The following is a 25,345-nucleotide window of genomic DNA, read 5'->3' on the forward strand; positions in this document are numbered from 1 at the left end:
GAAGGAGTCATATATCCGCATGAAGATGCTCTAGTGATAACCCTCGTAATAGCCAATAGTACAACTAGGCGGGTACTAGTAGACAATGGGAGCTCGACTGATATACTGTTATAGGAAGCATTTGTCAAAATGGGGATAGATGTTGGCAAACTGAGGCTCTCCCCTATGCCATTAAAGGGTTTCTCAGGGGATACTATCCAGCCTGTAGGGGCAATCACGCTCCCAATAACTGCAGGCACTGGGGCGCCGACAACAACCACCATGACCGACTTTTTAGTAGTAAAAGCTTCTTCCTCTTACAATGCTATATTGGAAAGACCGACACTCAACTATTTGAGGGTAGTAACATCCACCTACCATCTCAAGATGAAGTTTCCAATAGATGGTGGCATGGGAGAGGCGAGAGTCGAGCAGGCCCTGGCTCGAGAATGTTATGTGCAAGAATTAAAGAAAGTCAAGAAGGAAGTCTACATGATGGCAAGACAGGATGGGGCCTTACCACTCCTATCACCACCTGTAGCGGTAACTTATGAGAGAGATATAGAAGTCAAGGATGACCGGGTTCAGCAACATGTAGAAGTCAACGAACCTCTGAAACTCGTGGCATTATACACTGACTGCCCTGGGACCACTACCCGTATCGGGACACAGGTCCCACCAGTAGATAGGGAAGCCCTGATATAGTTGTTGGTAGAACACAGAGATGTCTTCGCATGGAGCCATGAAGAGATGCCCGATATCGACAACAAGGTCATTGAGCATTGCTTAGGCGTAGACCCAACGCACAAGGCAGTGCGACAAAAGAGGAGATCATTCAATATAGAAAAGTACTATGCTGCCATTAATGAAGAAGTTGAAAGGTTGCTCACGGCCAGCTTCATCAGAGAGGCCAACTACCCAGAGTGGTTATCCAACATTGTCATGGTGAAAAAGGTGAATGGGAAGTGGAGAATATGCGTAGACTTCACAGATTTAAACAAAGCTTGCCCGAAAGATAGCTTCCCCTTACCACGCATCAACGTCATTGTAGATGCTACATCGAGATATCATATGTTGAGCTTCATGGACACATACTCGGGTTACAACCAGATACGTATGAATGCAATGGATGAAGAAAAAACATCTTTCATCACAGACCAAGGGCTATATTGCTACCATGTCATACCCTTCGGACTGAAGAATGCAAGTGCGACCTACCAGAGGCTGGTGAATCGGATGTTCAGCGAACAGATTGGAAACTCCATAGACATATATGTGGATGACCTGTTGGAAAGAGCAAAGAGCCTGCCCAGCACGTTTTGGATTTGCGAACGGCGTTTGGAGTTTTACACCATTACAAAATGAGGCTGAACCCGTCGAAATTTGCTTTCGGGGTCCAGTCTGGGAAATTCTTGGGCTTCATCGTGTCTAAAAGAGGAATTAAAACTTCTCCAGATAAGATAGAGGCCATTATCAATATGAAATCGCCAAAGAATCTGAATGAGATTCAATGACTAGCGGGGAGAGTGGCCGCCCTGGGAAGGTTCATAGCCCGGTCAACCGATAAGTGCCTCCCATTTTTTCAAGTATTGCGGAAGGTACATCCTTGGAATGAATAGTACAATGAAGTGTTCAAAAATTTAAAGCAATATCTGACCAATCCACCCCTTTTAAAATGACCAGAGAAGAGTGACGTACTCTATGCGTATCTAGCAGTCTCCCCACACACTGTATCCGCTGTTCTCATAAAAGAAGAAGGAGCCGTACAACATCCGGTATATTATGTGAGTCGAGCACTCAGAGGAGCATAAACAAGGAATCCTCAAATTGAATTATTAGCATTCGCCTTGGTAGTGGCGGCTAGGAAGCTCCGTCCTTATTTTCAAGCCCACATAGTGAGGGTACTAACGGAGGTTCCATTGGCAAAAATTCTAAGGAAACCGGATAGCATAGGGAGGTTGATAGGTTGGTTAATCGAGTTGAGTGAGTTTGATGTAGAGTATGAGCCTAGAAAAGCAATTAAAGGGCAAGCGATGGTGGATTTTGTGATAGAGTTCTCAGACTTTCCCCGAGAGGAGGTAGTAGCACCATCAGGGAAGCCGTGGATATTGTTTATAGACGGGTTGTCCTACCGGATAGGCGGGGGCTTGGGGATACATTTGCTGAGACCTGATGGCCAAGAGTGGTATTACATGGCCACTCTAGTGTTCAAAGTAACGAATAATGAAGCTGAATATTAAGCGCTTATAGTGGGGTTGTCCGTGGCCGCCCAAATAGTTGCAACTAAAGTAGATGCCAGGTCGGATTCACAAATGGTAGTAAATTAGGTTTTAGGCTTGTATGCTACTAAGGGCGAAAAGTTAAAGAGGTACCTGGCACGAGTTTTCGAAATGCACAATCTCTTCTCATATTTCGCTATAACTCAAATATCAAGGGCGGACAACGAGGTCACAGACAAATTGGCACGAGCGACATCAGGTAGGAAGGAAATCCCCCTACCATGGCAAGTCGAGAGAAGGGTCATCGAGGTCCCAGCTATTGGCATAGAGGTCGGAGTCCTGGGGTCAAGCATCCCAGATTGGGAGAATAGGGTAGTGGAGTACTTGGAAGAAGGAAAACTTCCAAAAGCAAAAGAAGAGGCAAGAAAGATAAAGAAAAGGGCGGCAAGATTCCTACTCGTCGATGGAATCCTTTATAAAAGGGGCTTCTCTTTTCCTTTACTATGATGCATCTTCACACAAGAAGCACAGTATGTCCTAGTTGAGATACACGAAGGGATATGTGAAAATCACAATGGGGGAAGAACCTTGGCTAGAAAAGCGGTTCGGGCAGGATATTACTGGCCTAATGCTCTAAGGGATGCATGGGAGTTCACCAAGAAATGCGTGAAATGCCAGACTTACGCACCCGTACCACATGCCCCTTCGGAGGAGTTAACATCGATAATAGCACCATGACCTTTCGCCTAGTGGGGGGTAGACTTGGTGGGACCCTTCCAGCTAGGAAAAGGTGGTGTTAAATTCATGATAGTCGCCATCGATTATTTTACAAAGTGGGCAGAAGCAGAGCCATTAGCAACAATTAGGGTTGAGCAGAAATCTGAAAATCCGACTCCAGCTCTGACTCGGACGAGTCGGAGTCGGAGTTCTTTTCCCACTAAAAGTCAGAGTCGGAGTCGGAGGTGGAGGTGTCTCGACTCCGAATCCGCTCCGATCCGACTCCGACACACCGACTTCGACTCCGATTAATCCTCCGACTCCGATATTGTGCATATTTTATAAAAATATGTGTTATCAATATATTAACATCTAATAAATAATAATATATAAACATTATAATGAATAATATAAGTTAATATAGTTACTATAAGTTAATTTACATTACTAATTTACTATAAGTTACTACAAGTTAATATAGTTACACTATAAGTTACTAATTACTATACCTTATATAGTTAATTTACATTACTAATTTACTATAAGTTACTATATAAGTTACTATACCTTATTTTATATTTTACATTACTAGTTTACTATAAGTCAATATATAATATATAGTTATATTATATATAATTATAGATTATATATATACTATATATATTAAGGGCTTATATAGTATATAGTTACTATACTATGTATTTTTTATGCATTAATCATATATATTTATATGTTTTATATAACTATACCTTATATAGTTAATTTACATTACTAATTTACTATAAGTTACTATATATATATACTGTATAGTATTAGAGTCATTAGACTATATATATTTATACTTATATAATATATATAGTTATATAATATATAGTTATATTATATGTAATAGTATAGTTAATATATATAGTATTAAAACAAAATTAATATTTGATTTAGAGTTTAAAAAAAAGGGGGGGTTGAAAATACCAAAACAGAGCCCAAACGACGTCGTTGGACTCTGTTTTGGTTGCTAAAACAGAGTTAATTGTAGTAAAATGACGCCGTTTTGGAGGTAAACGGAGTCGTTTACTTCAGTCAGAACTCCCGACTCAAGACCAGTTTAATTATTCCCCCCCCCCCCCCCCCCACACGACACTAAAGTCTGATAGTGTTTGATTAGGGTTTACTTCAAAAGTTCAGTCACTCAGCCCCCACGAAATGGTGCAGCCCCAGCCTTCGACTCCCTCTGCCCCCACGAAACGGCGCAGCCCCAGCCTCCGACGGCTTCTCCGGTATCTCCTCTCTCTCTCTCTCTCTCTCTCTCTCTCTCTCTCTCTCTCTCTCTCTCTCTCTCTCTCTCTCTCTCTAGTGTTTGATTCATGGATATGGGTTTGAAATCGTAATCGGTGCCCCACTTATTCTCTTCGTTCTCCGGCGCCACGGTATTATTTTTGATCATATTATCTGTCTTAGTTGTTTTGATTTCTCTTTTATCTATTATGGGTTTGGTTGTTGATTTGTTTGTTGGGTTTTTGAAGCTCTGTTTTCAGGTGCCCCAGTCGGCACTCGGCAGTCCTCGTCGACTGTCGCCCCGAGTTCCAACTTGGCCGAGTCCCTACGCCGTCGCAGATTTGGGTCATTGCACGGTGCCCACTGCCCTCCCACGGTCTCACCGACTCCGTCCCGACTCCGCTTCGACAAGTCAGATTCGGAGCAGGAGCGGAGCATATAGCCTTCGGAGCCGGAGTCGGAGGTCGGACTCGGCCTCCGACAAAGTCGGAGTTGGAGTTGGAGGACCTAGATACCGACTCTGATCTATCAGTGCTCAGCCCTAGGAACAATCACAAAATTCTTGTGAAAAAATGTCATTTGCAGGTTCATAATTCCCTAGAGTATTATAACTGACAATGGGCGCCAGTTAGACTCAGATCACTACAGAGAATGATGTGCTAACTCAGATCCCCAGGCCACCCCTAAGCAAATGGTCAAGCTGAGGCGACAAACAAGCGTTACTCTCAATCCTCAAGAAAAAGGTCATGGAGAAGAAAGGAGATTGGGCGAACGAGCTGCCAAGGGTGCTCTAGGCGTACAAAACTATAGCAAAAACTCCGACAAGGGAATCCTTCTTTACGTTGGCATACGGATGCGAGGCGGTTACACCAGTGGAAATAGGACTGCCAACCTACAGAACGAGCCATTTCTCGGGTGCCCAGAATGACAAAAAGATATAAGAATACCTCAACTTACTTGAAGAAGAAAGAGAGATAGCCGAGGCTCGGATGCTGCAAGAAAAAAAGGAAAGCCACGAGGTACTTCAATAAAAGAGTAAGGCCCAAAACCTTTAAAGTGGGCGACCTAGTTTTGAAGAAAGCGGGGTGACTACCCAAGGCGGGGGAAAAATGGGACCTTGATGGGAAGGTCCTTATCTAGTAGTAGTCAACAACGAGCCTAGATCGTACCCTTTGAAAGACAGCGAGGGCAAAGAACTACTGCACCCATGGAACGTAGAGCACTTAAAGAAATTTTATCAATAACTTTCGTAGTATTTGTTGGTTTAAGCATTTCCTTTCTTTATTTTTATTCGATGTTGGCGTTATCACTATTTATGAATAAACTTCGTTTTGATTCATTGAGAATTCTGTACAAAGGAAAAAACTCTCAGGGGTATATATAGATTTCATGAAAAAAGGGCAAGAAAGATCAGGGACTGCTCGACCCTAAACACCAAAGACAAGCCTTAGTAGCTTGTGGTGCCATGAAAAAAAGGCGCGTAGATTCTCAGACCACGCCTACTCTAAAAACCAAAGACAAGTCTTAGCAGCTTGTGGTGTTGTGAAAAAAGAGCAAGAAAGGTCAGAGACTGCTCGACCCTAAACACAAAAAACAAGCCTTAACAGCTTGTGGTACCATGAAAAAAGCACACATAGGTCCTCAAACCACGCCGACCCTAAACACCAAAGACAAGCCTTAGCAGCTTGTGGTGCCATGAAAAAAGGGTGAGAAACGTTAAGGACCGCTAGATCCTAAACACCAAAGATAAGCCTTAGCAGCTTGTGGTGCCGTGAAAAAATGGCGCATAGGTCCTCAGACCACGCCAACATTAAATACCAAAGACAAGCCTTAGCTGCTTGTGGTACCATGAAAAACTGGGGCGTAGGTCCTCAGACCACGCCGACCCTAAATACCAAAGACAAGTCTTAGCAGCTTGTGGTGCCATGAAAAAAGGGCAAGAAAGATCAGGAACCGCTCGATCCTAAACACCAAAGACAAGCCTTAGCAACTTGTGGTACCATGAAAAAAGGGCGCGTAGGTCCCCAGACCACGCCGACCTTAAACACCAAAGACATGCCTTAGCAACTTGTGGCACCATGAAAAAAATGGTGCGTTAGTCCTCAGACCACACCCACCCTAAACAACAAATACAAGCCTTAGCAGCTTGTGGTGCCATGAAAAAATGGCGCGTAGGTCCCTAGACCACACCGACCCTAAACACCAAAGACAAGCCTTAGCAGCTTGTGGTGCCATGAAAAAAAGGTGTGTAGGTCCTCAGACCACGCCAACCCTAAACACCAAAGACAAGCATTAGCAACTTGTAGTGCCTTGAAAAAATGGCGCCTAGGTCCTCAAACCATGCCGACCCTAAACACCCAAGACAAGCCTTAACAGCTTGTGGTGCCGTGAAAAAAAGGTGTATAGGTCCTCAAACCACGCTAACCCTAAACACCAAAGACAAGCCCTAGCAGCTTGTAGTGCCTTGAGAAAAGGGCGCTTAGGTCCTCAGACCATGCCAACCCTAAACACCAAAGACAAGCCTTAGCAGCTTGTGGTGCCATGGAAAAAGGGCGCGTAGGTCCCTAGTCCATGCCAGCCCTAAACACTAAAGACAAGCCTTAGTAGCTTGTGGTGCCATGAAAAAAGGGAGTGTAGGTCCCATACAACGCGGCCCTAAACACTAAAGACAAGCCTTAGCAGCTTGTAGTGCCATGAAAAAAAGGGCGTGTAGGTCCTTAGACCACGCCCACCCTAAACATCAAAGACAAGCCTTAGCAGCTTGTGGTGCCATGAAAAAATGGCGCGTAGGTCCTTAGACCACACCGACCCTAAACACTAAAGACAAGCCTTAGCAGCTTGTATTGCCTTAAAAAAAGGGTGCGTAGGTCCTCAGACCATGCCGACCCTAAACACCAAAGACAAGCCTTAACAGCTTGTGGTTCCATGAAAAGAAGGGCGTGTAGGTCCTCAGACCATGCCAACATTAAACACCAAAGACAAGCCTTAGCAGCTTGTGGTGCCATGAAAAATTGGCGCGTAGGTCCTCATACCACACCGACCCTAAACACCAAAGACAAGTCTTAGCAACTTGTGGTGCCATGAAAAAATGGCGAGAAAGGTCAAGGACCCCTCCACCCTAAACACCAAAGACAAGCCTTAGCAGCTTGTGGTGCCATGAAAAAAGGGAGCGTAGGTACCCAGACCACGCCGGCCTTAAACACTAAAGACAAGCCTTAGCAGCTTGTGGTGCCATGAAAAAAAAGGTGTGTAGGTCCTGAGACCACACTCACCCTAAACATTAAAGACAAGCCTTAGCAGCTTGTGGTGCCATGAAAAAATGGCGCATAGGTCCTCAGACCACACCAACCCTAAACACCAAAGACAAGCCTTAACAGTTTGTGGTGCCATGAAAAAAAGGCGAGTAGGGCCTCAAACCACGCCAACCCTAAACACCAAAGACAAGTCTTAGCAGCTTGTGGTGCCGTGAAAAAAAGGTGCATAGATCCTCAAACCACGCTAACCCTAAACACCAAAGACAAGCCTTAGCAGCTTGTAGTGCCTTGAGAAAAGGGCGCGTAGGTCCTTAGACCATGCTAACCCTAAACACCAAAGACAAGCCTTAGCAGCTTGTGGTGCCATGAAAAAAAGGGCGCGTAGGTCCTCAGACCACGCCAACCCTAAACACCAAAGACAAACCTTAGCAGCTTGTGGTGCTATGAAAAAAAGGGCGTGTAAGTCTTTAGACCACGCCAACCCTAAAACGCCAAAAGCAAGCCTTATCAGCTTGTGGTGCCATGAAAAATATAAGAATTAAAAGAACACAGTAGCTAAAGCATTTAACAGCACAAATCAAAGTCCATTGTTACAAATGTACAAAACATAGAAATACCAAAGAAAAAAATTATCCATAGTCAAATACACAAAGGGCAAAATTAGTCAAGGGGCATCCTTAGGCAGGAAGGCTCGGGGCATGTTTGCAAAAGCATCAGGCATCTCTTTCCGCCCAAACTCATCAACCGTGTGGTAGGAAATTTCCTCAGGATAGAACAATTCCCGATCGAAAATCTTAAGGTTGGTGGTAGGATCAACCAGAAGACGGTTCCTACGCGTCAAAATGCCGCGGCCATGCCCACAAGCAAAAGCATCGTCTCTTGTAGCAGGGACGTGGGCCAACTAGGCGCGAAGCCGTGCGACCTCCTCCTGAGTAGCAGTTAGCTCCCCCACCTTCTCAGATGGACTCCATTGGCAGACTCCAAGGGTCAAGTTTGCCTCCCGAAGACACTTCTCAGAGGACCTGCAGCTGTCTTGAGAACGGGCCAAGTCTCCACGAAGAGAGGACAGTGCTTCATCATGGACAGCAAGCTTGGAGTTCAAATGAAAGCTCTCAGCCTTAAGGCTCTCCTGAGCCTCTGAAAGTTTTTGCTTGGCTGAGTCCCTCTCCGAACGGAGAATTGACGAGGCGAAGTCGTTATTAGTCTTGGCCTCGTTTGCTAGGCGGACTACTTCGCACAGTGCAAGGAGTTCAACCTCACGTATCTCAACATCGCCTTACAAAGAATGGGAATAACCCTCAGATTGCTCTAGTAGGATCTTCAGCTCCTCCCTAGCCTCAGCTAAGGCTGCCAACTTAGCCCTATCAACCTGCCATCTCTCGGAGGCAAGTTTGGCTATATAGAACAATTGGCAACGCTCTTTAACCTCCTCCTCAAGACGGGAACGGTCAGCCACTATCCACGAAACCAAATCATTGATGCCCTACAAGAAGAAAAAACAAGCAACCAATATGAAGAAAGGCTAAGGTACAAAAGGAGCATATGCAAAAGAGGACATAAAGCATAATACCTTAGAGAGCCAACTTCTCAAACGGGTAGCCATCTAGGCAATGGCCTCAACCTAAGAATTGGTAGTCGTGGAGGAACCGCCCCCGCCGGCTTCCCCCCTCACAATCTCGCCAGGGGCTGGAAGGGTTTCTCCCACAGGCCTCACAGACGAAGCCATCGTCTTCCCCAATGAATCACCCAAGCGTACGGGGGACAGAGGAGGTGGCAAGAAGGCCAAATCAAGCCCACAAAGACGAGCGTCTTCCTTTAAGAAATTCGCCCACTCTTCCTTAAGGAAGGAGTCAGTGTCCCCACCAAAAGAGGAGGCATGGGTAGGAGGAAGAGAGAGTCCAGGCCCGCTACCAATTGCCGAATGGGTTTTTCCCCAAGAGGTGGTGTCCGATAAACTCTCTGGAGAAGTTTGGGGTGAACCAACCTCGTTGCCTGTTTCAATCGGGCGTGGAGGGACACTCCTTGTTGCACCTTCAGCCTCAATATTGGCAATGGTGGAAGAAGGGGGCGAGCAAGCTCCCGCCACAGTGACTGAGTCAAGATTAAGGACGACAACAACTCTTGCGCCCAGCTCGACCTAACTCGCCTGCCCCTCCAGCACAGGAAACTCAAACGCAAAGGCAAGAGTCGTGGCAGGCTCTTGTGTCCTAGGCATGACCTGGAGGGAGACAACTAGGCCAAAAAGGGCCAGGTCGGCTAGACTCTCCATGTCCCTCAGGCTACGAGAACGTGGCAGTGACGGGGAGAACAAAGGCGAGGAAGGCTTAGTGGTATTGGGCAGGGTAAAATCCTGGCTGTGGCTTTCCCCTGATGTTACGACAAGGACCTCAGGTTGGGGCAATGGAGGCTCAGTGGCAGCCAGCTGCTAAGACTCTTGAGAAGGAGTGTCCTCCTGCGGCACCAAGCCCTGGATGCCCCTTGAGGGCGCTAGGGTCTCCTATTGAATAGAAGAAGGCGGAGAGGGATCTCTAGAGTGAGCTTTTTTCGATGACCGCCAGACTCATTCTTTTTCTTGCTCCTCTTCTCCCTCTTCTCTACGGCCTCTTCCTTCTTCTCTCCCTCAATTTTTTTTTTTTTTTTGCTCCTCTTCTCCCTTTTTTTAGCGGCCTCCTCCTTCTCCCCCTCTTCCGAACGTATCTTCCACTTGGAGGATTCAGACCTTGTAGTTTTCTCAGTGGGCTTCTCCAGGAGAGGGGGAATGGTGGCTGAAATCATGAAGTCACGCCCTTGAACATAAGACCGGTTGGGAGACTTCAAGAACCGATCAATATGGGCGGAGGTCATCAAGTTGTCAATCCAAAGCACATCTGGATTAGCTTTGGCCCAAGAATGAACTGTCTCGATTCAAGCCAGTTCACAACGCGACAGAGGTGCCATTTTAAGCCACAATTTCTTTTCATCGAGAATAGGGCGCTAGATCGATTTGATGGGAAATTCATGGAAGACATCTTCCATGCCAGGGTATTCCCAACCTTGACCAGAGATATAAAAGAACTTGGAGGTCCATGCCTTAGCATTGGAGTGGCGAGTCTCAAACCGGGCCAATGTTTGCCCATCGTCTTTCTTACGGAAGCTAAGAATGTTGCCTTTGGAAGCTTCCCTCAAGTTATAGAACGCCAAAAATTTTCGAGCAGTCAGATCAGGATAAGGGTGCCCAAGAGGTTCCAAAAACATACGGAATACAATGCAGGCGCAGAGGTATGCCCTCAGTGCGAAAGGATGTAATTGAGCAGGAGCAAGGTTGAGAAGATCCAAAAGGTCGGGGAGAGGGTGGCAGAAGGGGAGCCTCAACCCGTTCTGTATAAGAGAAACAACAATAGCCACTTTAGTAGCAAAGCCCTCGTCATCACAACCGTATTCAGGAACGCTTAAGATAATGGTTTTAGGAATATGAAAGTCTTCCCGAATCTTGGAGAAATGTATCTCTCGAATGGCTGAACGCCATCGGTATCCAGCAAAGACTGTGCCCTCAGGGACCTCAAAGGGGTTTTCAGAAACCTCGCCCTCACTATAGGGAGCCATTGAAATCAGTAGTAAGAGAATAGCAAAAAAGAGCAAGATAAGCGAAGAACAAAGATAGGAATGGAAGGGCAGAGAGAGTAACAGGGGTAGGAACGAAAGACAACGGAAAAAGTGAAGTTTTGAATGGTAGTGAAATATGAAGTGTCAAACGGACAGAAAAGGTAACTTTGCACTAAAGAAGAAGACTAACTGACGCAAGAAAGCCTTTCTTCTTCTTTGCCATAATAATGGGAAATGATATCAAATTTTCGATTCTTTGAAGTAAAATCTTTCTGGGGGAAAACGAAGTAGTATGAAGTGGCAAGAAAAGCCGCAGGCCTAAAGACACCAAAAACCTGTGGGTGATTTGGGCTCGCGTCCGTGCCAACTTATTTTCCAAGCACTCAAGCCCCTGTGATCACACCCAGCACTTTCGTAGCAACGAGATTGATCAAAAATAAATTCCATCCGCCAGAAAGCGAATGAAATTGGCGGGGTAGCTAGAGGGATCATCCCAACCGAAGGGCCCTGGAACGTATAAGAAGGCCCATAGTACAATAAAAACCAAAGTCCAGAGTATGGGCCTAGAAGTCATAGAGGGATAGTCAATAAGAATTCAAAAAGAGATATGCATGGCACCACCCTTAACGGAAGGATAAAAACAGTAAGAAATGATATGATTATTCAAAATCCTAAGCAGTGATCCATTTCGATAAATCCTGTATGAGATACGTACAGCAAACGAGCCTATATATACAGGTAATCATTGATAATTAAGGCTCTCTTGGATACAATCATCTCTTAATTGACTTAAGCATCAGAGTGTTTACAGAAGGAGTCCCCCTCAAATTTCATCAACGAAGATCGGTTGCACAATAGAAGATTAGAAGTGAGACACATCCCTAACAATAGACACACAAAATAACAAGCCTCAAGGTAGCTAAATAGAGATCTAAAGCATAGACTGTTGCGCACTCCGGCCTGTCCAAAAATCACACAAGACGATAGAGAGACAATATTTAAGTGGTTCGGCAACTTGCGTACGTCCACTGAAGCGAAAAATAAATATTTTCAATATGTTTGTACAATTTTACAAACACTCATAAACAACTCTCTATCTCTCTCAAATGGCTTCTGTTCTGGGTTTCCCTAGAACCTATTTTCGCCCAGCCCTCTGCCTTGATCTCTCACCGTAGTGAGGATGATTTTAATGTTCAACAAATAACCTCCTTTTATAGGAGGAGCCATGGGGGACAAACTCCCACACTTATTGACCAAGAGGGAAGCTTCTTTCGGTGCACAAATATTGGTCAATATTTACTGCTAGAAAATTACGGTGGGTGGCTTGGCTGGCTGCATATTCAAGTGATTTTTCACACTTGGGGGGTTTTCAACAATCACCCCCTCCACCCAAGTGTGCCATACTAGGATGCTACAAACGGTTACATCCTTCAAATGATTGCATTCCCTCATTGGAATGCTTGTTAGCCATGAGAGATTTTTGCTATCAAATGCATCTGCAGGTACGTCTTCAAATGGATGTCCAAATGCCTCTCCAAATGCATTTTCAGATGCATCAGCATCATCTACATCCACAAAACTTGCACGGGATTTTCTTCAGATGAGATTTACAAGTGCTTTACTGCACAATCTCAACTCTCTAGGATTCTTCTTTCACTCGAATCCATGAGTCCGCACTCATGTACACCTTGAGCAAACTGAGTTTCGCTCTAGCCACAACAGAGTGAACAATCTACCTGGTGCCTTTACAGCTTTCAAACCAGGCTCCATAATCCTACAATCACACCAATCTCCAACTTGGAGACTGGTTCTCAACATGATAGCCACTATCTCTAGCATGATCCCTTATCATCTTTGCAATTTTACAACTCATGTCTTCAAATTAGAAGACTAACTAAAGTGATGCATAACTTTAGTTCATCACATACAGTGCCCTTAATCAACACATCTATATAGGGCAACATATCTCCCACTGCACTGGGAATCAATGGTCTCGCACGGACCTTGACACATATCAGAGAACCTGTTGCTGAGGTCTCCATCTCTGATCTGGGTGACTGACTCCACATCCTGCTGCTAACATATCCTATCTTCAGTCGATGTGCCCATCTTGTGTGCAATCTCTGCTAACTTCGACTTGCATAATCTCCACTCTTGCAAGATTTTTCTTCATACCGTAGTTCACTACCTTCATTCAGCAGGATATAGTTTAAGGTGGTAACCACCATGGAGGTTTGATCGTCTTGGCAGTTATGCGATCATCAACTTTAGGTGTAGATATCCCTAGAACATCTGACGTTTTGTTCCCATCTCTCACACCTTTGCTTTATGTCGTGTTCTAGGAGATTTCTTCAGGTTTAGATGAGGAAAAGTAAAACTGAATTCCTTTTACTTCCTCATCTAATTCACACGACCATTACCACGAGCCAAGACCAATGAATCATTCATGACCTTCCACGTCTTTTTGAGAAAACTCTACTAAATGACTGCTGTCTTCAAGTTGTCTTTAACAGCATTGTGCACTGCAAGAAATGCAACGCCATGTATTTCTTCAGTCACCATAGTTACAGCATCATTCTCAATTTTCTCCTGATTTTAGCAGTCTCTTGTGGTCTGTCTTGCCACAATTTCTAGCGAGTCATCTGTTGTCCAAATCTTGACTTGCCTCTATCCTTACTATCAACATTCAGGACTAACAACTCGAGATTTTGCCAGAATCTCTTCTGCGCACCTCTTCATCTAGGATAAGATCTCTTCAACTTCGTCTTCTTTACAGAATTACTCATAGCCATTCTCATGACCTCCCAACTTTTTGACCACAACGTCAAATACTATTAGGCAACAATAGTACCTTCTGCCTTTTTTGAAGATGAACTGTTTCTTCATCTGTACTTTGTTATTTGCAATTGACTTTTCAAAGAAAGCCACAATGAGATCCGCTGCGGTTCTCCTCTTAATAACATTATGCTCCATGAGTTGTATGACTGCAAAAAACTTACTGATATAACAAATTAATCAGCATCGTCTAATGATCTGAAGTTTGCTCCTCAAACTTCATGATCCCAACTGGCTTAAATCAAGCCCAAACGAATTGAGTCCGGCAACATTGGACTCCAACTGGCTGACATCAAGTCCCAAAACTAAAGAGTCTGGCACTACTCTAACTGGCTACGATCAATCCCAAAACAAATGAGTCTGTCACGACTCCAACTGGCTGCGATCAAGTCCAAAACAAATGAGTCCGTCACGACTCTGACTGGCTACGATCAAGCCCACAACTGATCTGCAACTATGAACGGTTCAGATCGAAAGTACCGATGGTGAATCTCAACATTCGCACCGTACTGATGAGTCCAGAATGATCCAAATAGTTTGTCAGCACTATTTGATCATCGCGATGGAACTCCAACTGGCGTAGATCTAGGCCAAAATGATCTGCAACACGTGGACGGTTCAAATCGAATGTATCGATGGCGAATCTCAACATTCCCACCATACGGATGAGTCTGGAATGATCCAAATAGTTTGTCACCACTATTTGATCATCGTAATTGAACTCCAATTGGCGTAGATCTAGCCCAAAATGATCTGCAACTTGTGGACGGTTCAGATTGAATGTATCGACGGCGAATCTCAACATTCCCACTATATGTATGAGTCCAGAATGATCCAAATAGTTTGTCAACACTATTTGATCATCACAATGGAACTCCAACTGGCGTAGATCTAGCCCAAAATGATCTGCAACACGTGGACGGTTCAGATCGAATGTACCAATGGTGAATCTCAACATTTCCACCATACGGATGAGTCTGAAATGATCCAAATATTTTGTCATCACTATTTGATCATTGAAATCGGACTCTGAATGGCTTAGATCTAGCCCAACATGATCTGCAACTCATGGACGGTTCAGATCGAAAGTACCAGTGACGAATCTCAATATTCCCACCGTACGGATGAGTCTGAAATGATCTAAATAGTTGGAAAGCACTATTTGATCGTTGAAATCGGACTCCGGATTGCTTAGATCTAGAACAACAAAGATCTAAAAAAACGGACGGTCCAGATCATCTAGCACATGAGATGCACGCGCGGCAGTGGGGTCTATGGCACGTGTGGTACATGCGCTGTTGCAGTTGGGCACGTGGGTACGCGTCTGGCACGTGAATAACACAAGCGAAACACTCAATGGCGCGTGGGGGCGTGTGGGGTACGTGATATGCACTCTCCTTCAACCTCCGAGCACGTGGAGGCACGTAGCTGAGAGTGGGGGCGTGTGGAGCATGGGAGGCACTCGTCTTCAACCTCCAGATGCACGCGCCTTTCTTCTAGGTGCGCCTTTAGACTCCTCCAACCTCCGTTTTCGATTCCGTTTGCGGCAACGGATTCGTCTCGACGTGAAGAACATCCTGGAGTTGTCAAAAATTGATTTCGACCAACTTGAATTTTTGGACAGTACGAAACCAAAGCTCTGATACCAATTGTTGCGCACTCCGGCCTGTTCAAAAATCACACAAGATGATAGAGAGACAATATTTAAGTGGTTCGGCAACTTGCCTACGTCCACTGAAGTGGAAAATCAATATTTCCAATATGTTTGTACAATTTTACAAACACTCATAAATAACTCTCTATCTCTCTCAAATGGCCTCTGTTCTGGGTTTTCCCAGAACCTATTTTCGCCCAGCCCTCTGCCTTGACCTCTCACCGTAGTGAGGATGATTTTAATGTTCAACAAATAACCTCCTTTTATAAGAGGAGCCATGGGGGACAAACTCGCACACTTATTGACCAAGAGGGAGGCTTCTTTTGGTGCACAAATATTGGTCAATATTTGCTGTTAGAAACTTACGGTGGGTGGCTTGGCTGGCTGCATACTCAAGTGATTTTTCACACTTGGGGGGTTTTCAACATAGACAACCCTTCATAGAGAATATATATATATATATATATATATATATATTAAAAGTAGAAGAAAGAGGAAAACAGACGCTTTCACGCTAGAAGAAAAGATGGATTGTTCATGGCCACCGTTAATAATAATAGTTGTGTTACAAATGCCAAGCACCAGTACTAACTCCGAGCTCCAACCTCCAAAACAGGCAAAGATGCATTGCCATCTTAATTTCATGATCTAGTTGGGGAAAGGGTTCAACTCGCATTAATACGAAGGTTCGGTACTTTCTCCATCGGGAACATGAGGATCATGATCAACTTCCGAAGGCACCCTTTGATATGGATTGCCGAATGCAGCAACATTGCCAGGACGTGTGAATACAATCTACATTAATATTTGTAAACATAAGCCAAATAATAATTAATAATAATATTAATACAAATTAACATTGAGTGTAAAATAAATGATCGCATTGAATATTCTCACCAATTATTAACGTTTGATCAGGACAAACCTGTGTCTAATCAAGAATTTCCCTAACATATAGCTAGGCCTAGTTTGTATATATGTATGATCATTACCTGAACGTACAGTTTTTGTAATGCATCCTTTTGCTGTTTTTTTTTTTAAACGAAGCTTGCATTAATATCTATGAAATCATAGCTTGAATACAAGGAGGGATGTGTACAAAAGTTGTGGTACTACCACTGAAATTAAAAGCATCCCTACTCAAGGCATGAGCAACTTCATTGGTTGCTCTTACAACATGCCTCACTGACCACGAACTAAACGTGCTGAGAATCTCCCTGGCATCTGCCACAATCTGGCCCACGTAATTGAGAGCAACTGACTGAGATTTTAGGCCTTCTACCACCAGCAAAGAGTCGCCTTCCAGAACCACATCCCGGTGACCAAGAGAACTACACAACATAACTGCCTGTAAAGCTGCGTATGCTTCTGCCATGTGAGGGTCAGGGAACAACTCCTGCACCATACGCAAAGAAGCTACCACTTTGCCATTCCAGTCACGAAGAATGACCCCCACTCCAACTTTGCCCGATGCTTTATCTACTGATGCATCCCAATTCGCTTTAATTTTGCCTTGAGGGGGAGCCTCCCACGCTTGGTTGGTTTGTTGTTTCAGCACCCCTGCCTTCTTGCTCACTGACAGCTTGTGTAAGTCGTCTACCATTAGCTTTGATTGGCTTGCTACTACAGATGGATTAGTGAGGTGACCCTGGAAGATCACTTTATTCCTCCTCTTCCATATGTTCCAGGCTGTTACTGCAAACACTTGAAGCTCTTCTGGCTCCTTAGCTTCTATTAAGCCCTCTAATTTCTCTGCAAAGGAAGGGGAGTCCATGCTGGTTTTTTGAAGCTTCCTACTGCTCATGGACCACACATCCCTTGCTGAGGGGCATTCCCACAGCACATGCTCAGTGGTTTCAGATGTTTGGAAGCAAATGGGACAAGCTGAATCTGCCACTACCTTCCTTGCCTTTAAATTTGCTCGGGTGGGGAGTGCATTAAGACATGCCCTCCACAGGAAAACTTTTGTGGCATTTGGGATGTTTAAACGCCAAATACCAGACCACAGGCCCTGTTGAATGGTGGCTCTTGATGTCTGTCCCCTTTCTCTGTCTTCCATATCATTCTTCAGGTGGTAAGCTGACTTTACTGAAAAGGTGCCTGTAGATGAGCATCTCCAAAAAAAGCTGTCTGGCTTTAGCAGTGGGCTGATGGGGATTTTCAGAATAGCCTCTGCCTCCCTTTTGGAAAACATGGTGGTTACTAGGTCCCTCTTCCACTGAGCAGTATGCTCATTTATCAGGATAGATACTTTGGTACTCTCATGCATGAACCTTACTGAATCTTGAGGCTTGAATGTTGAAGGAATGGGAAGCCATCTGTCCTTCCATATCTCAGTTGATTTTCCATTCCCAATTCGGCTTACCATCCCTTCCCTTAACAATGGTCTAGCAGCCAAGAAACTTTGCCATGTGAAAGAAGAGTTGTGACCTTTTTTTGCCGTGAGGAACGAGCCACCTGGAAAATACTTTTCTTTTAGTACTTGTGCTGCTAATGAACATGGATTGGAGACAATCTTCCAGCCTTGCTTGGCTAATAGTGCCAAGTTGAAATTTGAGAAGTCTCTGAAGCCGAGCCCCCCACTGCTCTTACCCTTCTTCATCTGTTTCCAGCTCACCCAGTTTATCTTGGATTCCTGATTTTGTTGCCCCCACCAGTAATTCCTGACCAGTTTGCTTAGTTCTTGATCCTTTTGCTGTTTTGGTTCTGCTTTTGCAATAATATATATAATAAGTTGTACAGTTAAAATTGCTTATGCATGTGTTTCATTTCCGTCATTTTTATCTACTTCAATTTTATTGAGCACATCGAAAACACAAAAAAATTATAAAGAGTATATATATAATTTTAGTTAAATAATATTTTTCATGTTAAATTTTATTATTTTGAATCATATACATTTATGTGACCCCAGGGCCCAGGTTAAGTATTTCAAATTCTAGTAATTGATACATAAAGTTTTTTTTTTTTTCAAAGAAGAGATGGGGTCATATGTCTTAGAGTGATCACCCTCCACATTTATTAAGAATTCTCGCTTATAGCAAATGAATACCGTGAAAATAATCAAGGGACTAGGGACATTCTTCCCATGCCAATTATAAAACTTTAACCAACAAATCAAAACACTAAAAAGAAATTCCTAAGCAAAAACCTCATAGGTATAATTCATACATAAAGTTACTTAAATATACTGTATTAACATATATGATTAATTAGAAATTGCGAGATTTAAGCCTTGTTTATTTTACAAAATTTTTTATTTTATTTCATTTTATCTCGTTTAATTATTATAAAATTTTTAATTTTTATTTTATTTTATCTTATTTCATTTGTAAAAACAAAGGAAGTATTAAAATAAGATGCATGGATATTTATAGAATCAGTATACCCTCATTCCGCCCCGACACATTTATTTTACATGAAACATTAATTACCTGATAGTCTCCGAGTGTACGCCACTTAAAACCCGCTGCACAATATTCAAAGTAATATTCCCATGTCCTTATAAATTTTTCATCAAAGCCAAGACCTACGATTTTGCTGCAAATTAAAGGAAATAGCATTAGCTCCTCAACATCAAAATACAACAACGTCTTGTTAATTAGCTTAATTCTTATAATCATGTTCAGTTTTACAACCAACGTAAAGAAACATTATTTTCCCCATAATATTTTCAGTCAGAATAACAATATCAAGTCGTAATTTCTTTTATTTGAAGTATGACAATAACAATATTACATGATTATTTTCTAACGTACGTACCTTTGGTTCTCCATAAAGTTTTTTCTCCAACATCCTAGTGTTTTGTAGTAATGATTCCCCATGTTCTCCAGGTGCTCCACACTTCAATTTCAGAATTAATTTTTATTGGTTTTTACTTTTTAGAGAGAGAGAAAAAAATATTAAAATAAGAGGCAATAAAATTATATACCAGAGTTCGGATGCAGAAGTCATGGTTGATGTTATCCTATGTAATGAGGGCAGGCCGGCATCCGCCGGGATATATATATTCCTTCATAAAACTTGAATTTAGCTTGTTCTCGTCATAATATTGATCTGGTAAGAATATGAACTAAGAACAGATAAATAGTTTTAATGGTTAGCATTATATTAAAAAATAAAGAAATGTTTAATTTAGCCAAATTTCACAAAATTTTTATGATATGTATATTTGATTAACTGGCAGATCAACCTGTGGTATTTAAAAGAGCTATAAATGCCATAGCATTTTGCAACCATGATATTAATATCAAACCGAAAGTAAGAGAGAGACCATGACCACCTTGGGCTTTTTACCCAGTCATTACCTGCAGAACACGAATACCGTCTTCGGCCAATAATTATTCGCAGCAACCAAATAAGTCTTCTATAAATTCATGGCCAACATGTTCTATCATCCCGCTGACAATTAAATGGATCAAATTAATATCATGGTTTTATTGGAATTATCAGTCAGATTGGAGATCAGTTTTAATTTGGAAAAAATAACTGACCATGATATGATCCTGTTATATTTTTGGGTATCAGGCACTTGGCAGTAGTCGCAAAGAAGAAGTCTAATGTGATCCTGAAAGAAAAGTAACTTAAACTTGGTAAAGAACTCTAATGTGGGATTCTGTTAATTAGTAACGATAAGAGGAAAAACGAAGTAAAATAAAAAGTGGAATCAATCCACACGACACGAGATTTACGTCATTCGGCAACGAACGTCCACGCAAATTATTTAGTCAGTTTATTATAAAAAAATACAGTAATAGCCTACAAATGTTTAATACAATATATAGTAAATCTTAATTAGCGGGTCTAGTTAGATTAAGAGCCAAAACAAGTAATAAGTTTGGACCCCCACGAGGCTTGTCCATGATCGCTTCAGCTTGGACCGATAAATAGGCCCAAGCCACGACTTCATCCGGCAAGTCTCATTGAAAATCCAAAATGGATCTTTTTTGAATTGGATCATTAAATCAGACTGCCAAAAACACAACCGTGCTTCACACATAGAAAAAGCCCAACAAATTCACTAGATGTTCACATGCTGAGAAGCATCATCCTATAAAACATGCATATTTTTTAATTAAAAAGCTTAAACTACATCACGCATAGCTAGAACATGCCTATGACTACTGTAAGATCTACTTTAAAATAAAAATTACTTTATAATCTAATGTTTTATATCTAACCATGTCAATTTATAAATTTATTTTTATAAAATCTCTTTGTAGTTAAAACATTTCTCATTCAATATTGATAATCTAAATGCTTTCATGGAAAAGTTCATCATATATATTACCTAGAGGCCAACATCTTTCACTTTCTTTACTGCAAATTCCAACTACGCTTCAGAGAGAGTGATGCCAGTGTATTTGTATCATGTTCTTTTGACAACTTCAATAGCAAAGCTTCCCCAACCACACCCAATTTCAAGAATTTCATGCTTCCTACCAATTCTTGCCTTGTTATTTGAAAGTAAACACAAATTAGAATTGCGGAGTGCAAGAAAAACCCGTAAGAATTTGAGATGATCCAACAGATATAAAGAGACACCTTTTCAATCAAAATGGAGATTTTTCTCAGTTGTGCAACTTTCAAGTCTTCATCTTCATTCTAAGCAATATTGTAATACATATGAATAAGTTAAATTTAAAGCTTAGATGAAAGATGACAAGAACTTGATGCATTTTTAGCAGGAAATTAATCATTAGAAGGTTAAGAACCTGACCTTAAATACAGCACACAAGTATGTCGTTGTTTCATCCAAGAACAGAGCAAATAGTTCATTACTCTGGAAACATACCCAAATACAAATTATTACCTTTTGTTTGTTGTATACAAAACCAGTAATCAGGTGTAATTTCAGTAATATCACTCTAAACACTTTTTATATATACAATTTCTACATGCATAGATACGTCGATACATGCATACATTTATAGTTTCAGCTCTTGAATTCTAATATCGATTGAACCCAGATCTAAAATTAAGTTTTGCGCTATATATGCGTGCATGATAGTAAACACGCACACATGTTAATTTCATACTTCTCACAATTCAATTTATGTGCACACAAACATGTTTACTAAAATACATGTTGAAACCATATTTTTACTAACCATGAATAAATTAGCTTGTCACGTTGGTCGTCCTTTTAAAATTTACCCAAAGACATCAAATAACAAATTAAGATGGAGTGTTTTAGATGTAATAATTTTATACCAAGTCGTAATGACAAGAGATGTTCCTGCAAGCGTTTGTAAGAGTGTTTTGCCGTGAAAAATGATTGAAAAAGTTGATTGCAGATGCTATGCTGGCTGTGAATAGCAATGGCATCCACCATCCCCTAAAACCAACAAAAGATGAATGCTCAAATTAACTAGTACTACAATTGAGGAGATCGTGCCTGACTAATTGCAATATCATCGACAAAGTTCTGCCAGTTGCTATATATATATATATATATATGTACCTTGTCTTCTTCATTTTTGTTGCGTGAGAATTTACATTAATTGCTGCTGGCAATAAGAATCTGCAAAACAAAATCAGAAAGGCAGATGCTGAGGATGTAAAAATACCAGAAAAGATAACTTGGAATCAAGACTCAGATCAATTATCTTACCATAAAAAGATTTAGAAGGCCATCTTTCTTATCTGTGAAAGAAAAATCACCAGTAATATATGCATCTACTAGGCCTAAATCAGCTCTTGTCATGACCTGCTCATAACAACCAACTGCTACTCATCACTACACCAGTACTACTGGTGAGAAAAATTGCATTAAGATTAAAAAATGATATGAACTTTTGAATGCCAAGAACCCGCGTGGCCCATCCTATTAATTTCCTCACTCTGTGGCCCATCCTATTATGAGTACATACCTTCCAGTAAAACTGGGGACTATGAACTCTAAGAACAGTTTTCAGAGGACATATTCTCATGTGTCCTTTGAAGGTGAATTTCGTACCCCCTTCCTCCAATAATCTGCAATATTACCACAAGTAACAATACATTAATCGTTACAGCGCGGATCGAAGTATCTACCATTGATTATATTTTATTATGATATATCATCAAATTTTATTTTTTCTATTTTGACTAATAACTTTTACAATATATATGCATTAGCTTATCTGTTTATTTTTATATTAATATCATTTAAATATTATTTTTTAAATACTTTATTAATTTCAAATATTTTTCTAGGTATCAATCAACTTACAATATTTTCTTATCTTTTATATTTTGCACAAATTAACCAAAACCCAGAATTCATGCCTTTAAGGCAAACAATTAAGGGTAGTTTGGATTGAGAAATTATTTTATTTCATCATTATAATTTTTTCAAATTCTCACACAAAATATAATAAACAATTTAACTTTTTAAAAATTCAGTTTAATTTTTCTCAATTTCAAAATAATAATAATATTAAAAAATAATATTCAAATGATATTTTATTTAATTTTTAATTTTCATCTAAAATTATATCATATCATGTATTCTCAATATCTAAACAATCCCTAAGAAAAAGGTAGGAGCCAGCTACGGAATTCGGAGAAATGCTTCTTTTTATTTCTTTTTTTTTTTTTTTTGAAGAAGCTTGTTCGTGTAAATTCCTCCACATGTTTCAACGGATTCTTGGCTTATTCCCTCTCAAGGGAATTATCGTGATCCTTGTCGACAGAATTACGTAGACAAAAATATGAAAATAAATATTAACAAAAATCTTCACGTCAGAATAAGAGAGAAGAGGGAGAATGGAGAAGAGAGACTTTGTTCTGTCAAGTGTAAATGATGTTTGACCGAGCATTGGCAAACTCGCCGTTGCTCAATGCAAGTCTAAATTAAAGAGAAATACTTCAAAAAATATCTACATTGATATTTATGTTAAAGTAAATGTTAGCTCTTTTCAAAAAAAAAAAGTAAATGTTAGCTCCTCTTTATGTTTGGTGAGCTCATGTAGACGGGCCAAAAGAATATTTTATCATTTATCTATCTCACACTAGCTCTTTCCCTTGGTTTGTCCCTACTGGAACACACTTTTTTTTTTCTCTTTTCTAGTTCTTCATCGTGATGTTTTGTCCCACCTGCTTCTGTCACTTCCAGGTTCTTTTCCTTTCTCATCACTGTTTAGTTATTTTTTATTGAATAATTAAGTTAAGGGAAAAAATAATTGAAAAATAATAATTTTATTTTTTAATGATTAATATATGAAATGTATTTATAAAATATGAAAATAATTATCAAATATTATTAAAATAAATAATATTATATTATTATTTAAAATTTAAGATAGTTAGTCTAACGTAAACTAATCTATTTAAAAGTCTATCTTATAGCTAAAAGACAATATTAAAATTCTATTTTAAACTTAACAATGACTAACCCATTACTAATGCTCCAGAACTTTATCTCTATTTCCTCCTACGAAGATGTCGATCGAGCGTGTGTGTATAACTTTTTGACACATGGCCTACGTTCACCTATATACAGCATGGAGGTGAGATGGTCCCGGTCTTGTCTCATGAGTATCAGACGTACGTTGGAGAAGAGGATATATGTCGCACTGCATTAACTAATAAAGAAGGAAGCAACAATCTGCGCGCGGAATCATAGGAGAAAGGTGGATGTCTTTATAGCAGGGAGGAAATTAAGATCAGTAGACTCACAGTAAACATCCGCAGGAGATGTATGTTTGAAGGAACCTCGTAACAAAGAGGCGCGCCACAGCTTCTATCAGAGAAGGCACCATGCGTTTTGGGTTGCTTGGCAGAGCACCACTTTCACCGGCCAAACTATGTGCAGCAGCCATGCCAGCCCTCCAAGATGTCTAGCTACTTTTTCTTTTTTTTCAGCTCTCGGTAAATGAAAGTGATATCACTGGTATGGGTTGGAATTTGGGAAGCAAACGAAGGTTTATATAGATAATATCCGTTGTGCAACCAAATAAAAAATGGAAAAAATATCCTTTTGAAGTGAGTCCTATGTTTTTGACTTTTTGTCCGTACAAATATTTTAGATAATATCAAAAACACAATACATATTATATGATCAATTTGTTTCTGTTTTAGTTAGAGTGTTGTCTCTTAAAGAATTAAGAGACAGTTTACCAGTAGAAAACTACAACAGTAGTTAAAACTATATCAGTCTTAAAAGAATTTATGTATTAGTAGAGCTCCAAATGTAGTAGTTAACTTATGATTTGATAATTTCTCTATAGGTATCCGGTTATAAATGTAACTTTTCTCTAATGTATGAATCACAAAGTCAATTTTTCATAAAAAAAAATATTATATAATCAATTTTATTGATCTTTAAACTTTTGCTCTCACTTGATAGTCTCACGTTTGACTAAAGCTTCGTTTGGATAATGAAAATGTTTCATCTTATCTCATCTCATCATTACAACTTTTTTAAATTCTCATACAAAATAAAATAAACAATTTCACCTTTTCAAATCTCAAAATAATAATAATATTAAAAAAATATTTTAAAAATATTTTTTTTAATTTTTAATTTTTTTTATCTCATTTTATCTCATCTTAAAAAACAAACAAGACATACTCATAATCTTGGCTGAAAGGGGAATTGAGTGATGTTAAATTAGGGCCTATAAATATATATTTAAAGCTATGACCTAATTATATAACAGTTGGCCGGCCAATTTGTGTGCCAAATTAATTACTTGGGAATGGTTATTAGGGTAGGTTTGGCAAGTGGAATGAGAGATAAAATTCTCATTCTATCTCATTTTATTATTATAATTTTTTTAAAATTTTTATCTAAAATATAATAAATAATTCAATTTTTTTAAATTTCAAAATAATAATAATATTAAAAA

The 25,345-nt window shown here is 40.6% G+C and overlaps 1 pseudogene; it reads right to left on the reverse strand.

Moving 5' to 3' along the window:
- The window catches only part of LOC122300244, a 40,033-nt pseudogene extending 15,717 nt beyond the window's left edge, over positions 1–24,316 (reverse strand).
- Between the last annotated feature and the right edge of the window lie 1,029 nt (positions 24,317–25,345).

The sequence above is a fragment of the Carya illinoinensis genome, chromosome 1, assembly GCF_018687715.1.
Source record: "Carya illinoinensis cultivar Pawnee chromosome 1, C.illinoinensisPawnee_v1, whole genome shotgun sequence".
NCBI lineage: Eukaryota > Viridiplantae > Streptophyta > Magnoliopsida > Fagales > Juglandaceae > Carya > Carya illinoinensis.